Source organism: Cucurbita pepo, chromosome LG15 (genome assembly GCF_002806865.2).
Source record: "Cucurbita pepo subsp. pepo cultivar mu-cu-16 chromosome LG15, ASM280686v2, whole genome shotgun sequence".
Classification (NCBI taxonomy): domain Eukaryota; kingdom Viridiplantae; phylum Streptophyta; class Magnoliopsida; order Cucurbitales; family Cucurbitaceae; genus Cucurbita; species Cucurbita pepo.
In genome coordinates this window covers 2,844,909-2,853,085 of record NC_036652.1, presented here as the reverse complement: position 1 = coordinate 2,853,085, position 8,177 = coordinate 2,844,909, and the positions used below count along the sequence as shown (strand labels likewise).

The window sequence follows — 8,177 nt, the reverse complement described above, 5'->3', positions numbered from 1 at the left end:
GATACCCTTATCCCATCACGAGGGTACGGACGCGTACATCCAATGGCAGGACAACGATCGTTATGCTTTGCATAGCGCTGTCGTGACGGTTACTAGTTTTAACGGGTCCTAGCATAAGGGGCTCCCAGAGTATGCCCACCGGATAAGGAAAGTGGCCCAGCGGTGTGCGAACTAGCTGGTGAGCCCATACTCACACGTATGGGCTGTGTGTAGAGTATATGGTACACATCCACGATTACCCGTTAGGACAGCACCGTAGGAAAAACAAAACGAAAGATAGGTCCCATCATTTCATTGCTTGTGATTGTTGCATAACCCCGATAGGGGGTCACTTACTGAGTATTCTAGAAATACTCAAGCCTCGTGCTACTTTACTTTTTCAGATAAGGGCAAGGCACCCATGTGACATCGACGGCGGCATCGTACACCCCGGGACCGTGGCACATGCATAGGGTAGTTTTTTTTTCTATTTCATAGTCTAGGTTAAATTCGGTTTGCATCATCAGTATAGGTTAGTTTAGGTTGAATTGTATTTGCATAATAAACCATAGGGTAGTATAAGACATTCATTTCTGTTTAGTTCCTTTTCCTTTATTTCAATAATGTTCTTTTCCTTTCTTTCTTTTGTAATCACCGTTTTGTTCCTTTTCCTTTATTTCAATAATGTTCTTTTCCTTTCTTTCCCTTGTAATCATTTTCTCTTCCACGACGTAATAGAAGGAGAGTGTAAGTCGCATTTATGAACAGGGCCCATTTAATTTTAATTCTGCATTTCAAGGTATAGTAATGATCTTAGATTAAATAGGTAAAATTTAGGGTTGTTACAGAAGTTTCATTATTATAAATTTTGGGTGGATTACAATTTAGAATAGTTTAGAGTTATTGTATTTCATTAATATATTTTAAGACTTTTTATTTACGTTATGTTACGTAAGGTTAATTATGGTCATAAAGGATGAATGTTACAACTATTTGAATATCTTAAATAGTTTTCATTTTTTAGGGTATGCCAAGCCATGTATGTTGTATTTGTTAGAAGACTTGGAAAATATAGTAAAACGAGCATTTGTGCTTTCTTTTTAGCCAATGGTTAAATTTATTTGCAATTCTATGTAGTTTAGGTTGCATGTAGAATCATTGAACCTCGACTTGATCAATCTTGTTTGTGGAGTGATTGGAATCTCAAACAAGTTATTATTATTGTAGAAGAATAATGGAAAAATAGTCCTCTAACCGTTAATTAAATTTAAAAGTTCGTTGAAGAATAGTAAAACCTATAAGGATTGAAATTAAAGTGGTAGGAGGATACTACCTTATTATTACCTTCAAATACATTATATGTATGCATAAATTCATACATATAACTTACACGTACATAGTCATCTCAATCCTTAACCAACCCGAGGAACTAAAACAACAACGCCATTAATATTGACATCAACCCAAACTCGTGAACAATCGAAGTTCAAAATTCTCGGACTTCCAGCTAGAATCTCATGTGCTTTCACATTAGGATTCTCCTTCTCTATAATCAAAGCCGCAGTAGAAAACTCCACAAAAACAAGCTCTGGCCATTGGTTTTTTCCTACCGTTTTGGGGCATTACAATAAGTTATTCCAAATTTTTGAAGAAGATAGAACTAAATCATGTGATGGGAAGAACATACCTGAAGGACATTCAGACATCTTGATCTTCTTTGATTTTGTCTTCTTTTATTTGGGTTTGGATGTGACTTAAGGGGTCGAGTATTTATAGTCATTAATGAACTTCTCAGCTCTTTGAAACCTAAATTTTTTTGAGTTGTGGTTAGAACAACGTGATTTGTGTATTGTGATTCATATATTATTTGTTCTTGATAAGAATGAGATAAGCATCTTTGACTATGAGGAAGCTATTTCGAGGCCGTTTGTAAAATAAGTGATATTGTTTTGAACGTGTTCATTTAAATATTATCCTTCCTTCATTATTTAGTCTTTCTCAGAATTACACGCTCTCAAATATTTGATGATTATGTCTAAGAAAATTTTAAAAAATGACTTTGAAATAACACCATGGTTGTAAAAACCTTTATTATAAACTCAAAGGAATATTTTAAAAGATTTGGAAATAGTTTGTAAGTGGGAGACAAATTAAAAAATAACCCCAAGAAAAAAAAAATAAAAAAACAGATTAGAAAACCTTATAAAAATATAATGAAGAGCACATGGTAGTATAATAATCTGTGTAATAAACAAACATTATAAAAATGTAATGAAAAGCATATGGTAGTATAATAATCTATGTAATAAACAAACATGCAATAAGTCCAATATTAAGCTAAAAAAAATATTACCTGGCTACATTTTTCCACTTGGATTTAAGTATCAAACTATAGGTGAAAAACACAATATTGTTCTCGTCATTTTTCAAGTAATCTTCTCCCCTAGATTAGAAATTCATCATGANTTTTTTTTTTTTTTTTTTTTTTTTTTTTTTTTTTTTGTTAGAATTGTGCATCAATAGTTGGTGTCGTCTAAAATATAAGTAGCCAATCTCGACTTTTCTTCAAAAATTACTTATAGAAATATCTTGAAATTCAATATGACCCTTAATTTTAAGTATGATCTAACGGAATATGGAAGAATTAAGTCAAGAACCATGAGGTAAGGACCTCAACTAAGTACCTGACTCAGGAACCAAGTAACGTTAAAATAACCCATTAAATTGTAATGGCCACATGGACTCCTAGGAAGTAATACTTATAGGGATCGCTTGAATTTTCATCCATGACCCTAGGGGATAGTGTAGCATGACCTATACTTAGGAATGCGGAAAAAATGTGCAATTATATCCTTCTATATGCAAAAATGGATGTGTTAGATCGTGTTTGTCATATAGTGTCTGTGATGTCCCACATTGGTTGGGGAGGAGAACAAACCCCCATTTATAAGGGTGTGGAAACCTTCCCCTAGTAGACGCGTTTTAAAGCCTTGAGGGGAAGCCCGAAAAGGAAAGTCCAAAGAGGACAATATCTGCTAGCAGTGGATCTGGGCCATTACAAATGGTATCAGAGCCAGACATCAAACGATGTGTCAGCCTTCTCGCTCTTCCCCGAAGGGGGTAGAAATGAGGCGGTGTGCCAGTAAGGACGCTGGGCCCCAAAGGGGGGGTGGATTTGGGGGTGGTCCCACATTGATTGGAAGAAGGAAAGATTGCCAGCGAGGACATGGGCCCCGAAGGGCGGTGGATTGTGATGTCCCACATTGGTTGAGGAGGAGATCAAACCACCATTTATAAGGGTGTGAAAACCTTCACCTAGCAGACGCGTTTTAAAGTCTTGAGGGGAAGCCCGAAAAGAAAAGCCCAAAGAGAACAATATCTGATAGCCGTTAAAGTGTCATTTCATGTTGACAGTTTGTGAAATCTACGCTTCGAGTGCTTGATGGATGTTATCACCCCCGTTGAGGATATGTTTGTCTGCTTGCATGATTGAATGTCCATTAGCTCTAGGTGTATGAATGCGTGATTCTTCCTATAGAGGATTAGCAATAGGAATGACCTTCAGGTCGCTACAGGGGGTTATGTTCATTAATGATAAATGTAGAAGTAGAGGGGACCTCATGCATTATGTGTGTTCATGCATCTGGAGGGATACCCCTATCCCATCACGAGGGTACGGACGCGTACATCCAATGGCAGGACAACAATCGTTATGCTTTGCATAGCGCTGCCGTGACGGTTACTAGTTTTAACGGGTCCTGGCATAAGGGGCTCCCAGAGTATGCCCACTGGATAAGGAAAGTGGCCCAGCGGTGTGCGAACTAGCTGGTGAGCCCATACTCACACATATGGGCTGTATGTAGAGTATATGGTACACGTCCACGATTACCCGTTAGGACAGCACTGTAGGAAGAACGAAGCGAAACGAAACGAAAGATAGGTCCCATCATTTCATTGTTCTTGATTGTTGCATAACCCCGATAGGGGGTCAGTTACTGAGTAATCTAGAAATACTCAAGCCTCGTGCTACTTTACTTTTTTTTAGATAAGGGCAAGCCACCCATGTGACATCGACAGCGGCATCGTACACCCGGGACCGTGGCACGTGCATAGGGTAGTTGTTTTTTTTTTTCCATTTCATAGTCTAGGTTGAATTCGGTTTGCATCGTTAGTTTAGGTTGAATTGTATTTGCATAATAAACCATAGGGTAGTATAAGACATTCATTTTGGTTTTGTTCATTTTCGTTTATTTCAATAATGTTCTTTTTCTTTCTTTCCCTTGTAATCATTTTCTCTTTCACGAGGTAATAAAAGACGAGTGTAAGTCGCATTTATGAACAGGGCCTATTTAATGTAAATTTCGCATTTCAAGGTATAGTCATGACCTTAGATTAAATAGGTAAAATTTAGGGTCGTACAAGAAGTTTCATTATTATAAATTTTGGGTGGATTACAATTCAGAATAGTTTAGAGTTATTGTATTTCTTTAATATATTTTAAGACTTTTTATTTACCTTATGTTACGTAGGGGTTAATTATGGTCATAAACTATGAATGTTACAACTCTTTGAATATCTTAAATAGTTTTGATTTTTTAGGGTATGCAAAGCCATATATGTTGTATTTGTTAGAAGACTTAAATATAGTAAAACTAGCATTTGTGTTTTTTTTTAGCCAATGATTAAATTTATTTGCAATTCTATGTAGTTTAGGTTGCATGTAGAATCATTCAACCTCGACTTGATCAATCTTGCTTGTGGAGTGATTCGAATCTCAAACAAGTTATTATTATTGTAGAAGAATAATGGAAAAATAGTCCTCTAACCGTTAATTAAATTTAAAAGTTCATTGAAGAATAGCAAAACCCATAAAGATTGAACTTGAAGTGGTAGGAGGATACTACCTTATTATTACCTTCAAATACATTATATGGATGCATAAATTCATACATATAACTTCCACTTACATAGTCATCTCAATCCTTAACCAACATGAGGAACTAAAACAACAACGTCATTAATATTGACATCAATNACTATGAATGTTACAACTTTTTGAATATCTTAATTAGTTTTCATTTTTTAGGGTATGCAAAGCCATGTATGTTGTATTTGTTAGAAGACTTAAATATAGTAAAACTAGCATTTGTGTTTTTTTTTAGCCAATGGTTAAATATATTTGCAATTCTATGTAGTTTAGGTTGCATGTAGAATCATTCAAGCTCGACTTGATCAATCTTGCTTGTGGAGTGATTCGAATCTCAAACAAGTTATTATTATTTGTAGAAGAATAATGGAAAAATAGTCCTCTAACCGTTAATTAAATTTAAAAGTTCATTGAAGAATAGCAAAACCCATAAAGATTGAACTTGAAGTGGTAGGAGGATACTACCTTATTATTACCTTCAAATACATTATATGGATGCATAAATTCATACATATAACTTCCACTTACATAGTCATCTCAATCCTTAACCAACATGAGGAACTAAAACAACAACGTCATTAATATTGACATCAATCCAAACTCGTGAACAATCGAAGTTCAAAATTCTCGGACTTCCAGCTAGAATCTTATGTGCTTTCACATTAGGATTCTCCCTCTCTATAATCAAAGCCGCAGTAGAAAACTCCACAAAAACAAGCTCTGGCCATTGAGTTTTTCCTACAGTTTTGGGGCATTACAATAAGTTATTCCAAATTTTTGAAGAAGATAGAACTAAATCATGTGATGGGAAGAACGTACCTGGGGGACATTCAGACATCTTGATCTTCTTTGATTTTGTCTTCTTTTATTTGGGTTTGGATGTGGCTTAAGGGGTCGAGTATTTATAGTTATTAATGAACTTCTCGGCTCTTTGAAAGCTGAATTTTTTGGAGTTTGGTTAGGACAACGTGATTTGTGTATTGTGATTTATATATTATTTGTTGTTCTTGATAAGAATGAGATAAGCATCTTTGACTATGAAGAGCCTATTTCGAGGCCGTTTGTAAAATAAGTGATATTGTTTTGAACGTGTTCATTTAAATATTATCCTTTCTTCATTATTTAGTCTTTCTCAAAATTACACGCTCTCAAATATTTGATGATTATGTCTAATTAAAAAATGACTTTGAAATAACACCACGGTTAACCTTTATTATAAACTCAAAGGAATATTTTAAAAGATTTGGAAATAGTTTGTGAATGGGAGACAAATTAAAAAATAACCCCAAGAAAAAAAATAAAAAAACAGATAAGAAAACCTTATAAAAATATAATGAAGAGCACATGGTACTATAATAATCTATGTAATAAACAAACATTATAAAAATGTAATGAAAAGCATATGGTAGTATAATAATTTATGTAATAAACAAACATGCTATTAAGCTAAAAAAAATATTACCTTGCTACATTTTTCCACTTCGATTGAAGTATCAGACTATAGATGAAAAACACAATATTGTTCTCGTCATTTTTCAAGTAATCTTATCCTAGAGCACATCATAGTTAGGTGATTTTTTTTTTTCTTTTTTTTTTTGTCAGAATTGTGCATCAATAGTTGGTGTGTCTAAAATATAAGTAGCCAATCTCGACTTTTCTTCAAAAATTACTTGTTGAAATATCGTGTAATTCAATATGACCCTTAATTTTAAGTATGATCTAAAGGAATATGGAAGAATTAAGTCAAGAACAATGAGGTAAGGACCTAAACTAAGTACCTGACTTAGGAATCAAGTAACGTTAAAATAACCCATTAAATTGTAATGGCCACATGGACTCCTAGGAAGTAATACTTATAGGGATCGCTTTAATTTTCATCCATGACCCTAGGGGATAGTGTAGCATGACCTATACTTAGGAATGCGGAATAAATGTGCAATTATATCCTTCTATATGCAAAAATGGATGTGTTAGATCCTGTTTATCATATAGTGTCTGTGATGTCCCACATTGGTTGGGGAGGAGAACAAACCCCCATTTATAAGGGTGTGGAAACCTTCCCCTAGTAGACGCGTTTTAAAGCGTTGAGGGGAAGCCCGAAAAGGAAAGTCCAAAGAGGACAATATCTGCTAGCAGTGGATCTGGGCCATTACAAATGGTATCAGAGCCAGACATCAGACGATGTGCCAGCCTTCTCGCTCTTCCCCGAAGGGGGGTAGAAACGAGGCGGTGTGCCAGTAAGAACGCTGGGCCCCAAAGGGGGGTGGATTTGGGGTGGTCCCACATTGATTGGAAGAAGGAAAGAGTGCCAGCGAGGACATGGGCCCCGAAGGGGGGTGGATTGTGATGTCCCACATTGGTTGAGGAGGAGATCAAACCACCATTTATAAGGGTGTGAAAACCTTCCCCTAGCAAACGGAGGAGATCAAACCACCATTTATAAGGGTGTGAAAACCTTCCCCTAGCAGACGCGTTTTAAAGCCTTGAGGGGAAGCCCGAAAAGGAAAGCCCAAAGAGAACAATATCTGATAGCCGTTAAAGTGTCATTTTATACTACTAGTACAAATATCATGTTGACACTTTGTGAAATCTACGCTTCGAGTGCTTGATGGATGTTATCACCCCCGTTGAGGATATGTTTGTCTGCTTGCATGATTGAATGTACATTAGCTCTAGGTGTATGAATGCGTGATTCTTCCTATAGAGGATTAGCAATAGGAATGACCTTAGACTAGGGCACGCGAGATAGTTTGGCTAGTGATTCTTCGTATAGAGGATTAGTAGTAGGAATGACCTTAGACTAGGGCACGCGAGATAGTTTGGCTAGTCTATGACATAGGACGGAGCGCCCCGTCTCAAGAAGAATAGCGCCATGGATTCATGAGACATGAATAGAGGGTGAGACCCCATGCCCCTAACCAGTCCAGACTCCAAAGTCGGAATCGCATTACCAAGAGATATGGAACTTCGTCAAGACTGTCAAACCGCCCTAGAGACCTAAACAACCATCACGGTAACATCGGAAGGAATAAAGGTATCGCGTTTGGTACCGTTGAGCCAGATGTGAGGTTGGGGTTTGTGTGACCTGAGCGAGAGAGTTTAGTTGGGCTACCCTGTACAGAGGATGTGACCTGTGGGAGGCGAAGCCCTTTTTCAAGGGCATGTATAGTTATTATTTTGATAACAGTTTTGTAATATCTACTAACAAGGTTCGCGAAGAAGAATTATTTTTAACCCTTCAATTACTTTGAAGTATCCTTGCAATGGAGAG

At 36.4% G+C, this 8,177-nt stretch overlaps 1 long non-coding RNA gene across 1 annotated transcript; it reads right to left on the bottom strand.

The window, feature by feature from the left end:
• Positions 1–1,282: 1,282 nt before the first annotated feature.
• LOC111811185 lies at positions 1,283–1,724 on the bottom strand. Its single transcript, XR_002817509.1, has 2 exons — positions 1,667–1,724; positions 1,283–1,585 (listed from the first exon to the last, which is right to left on the bottom strand). It is a non-coding gene; the product is annotated as an uncharacterized LOC111811185 (long non-coding RNA).
• Positions 1,725–8,177: the final 6,453 nt, after the last annotated feature.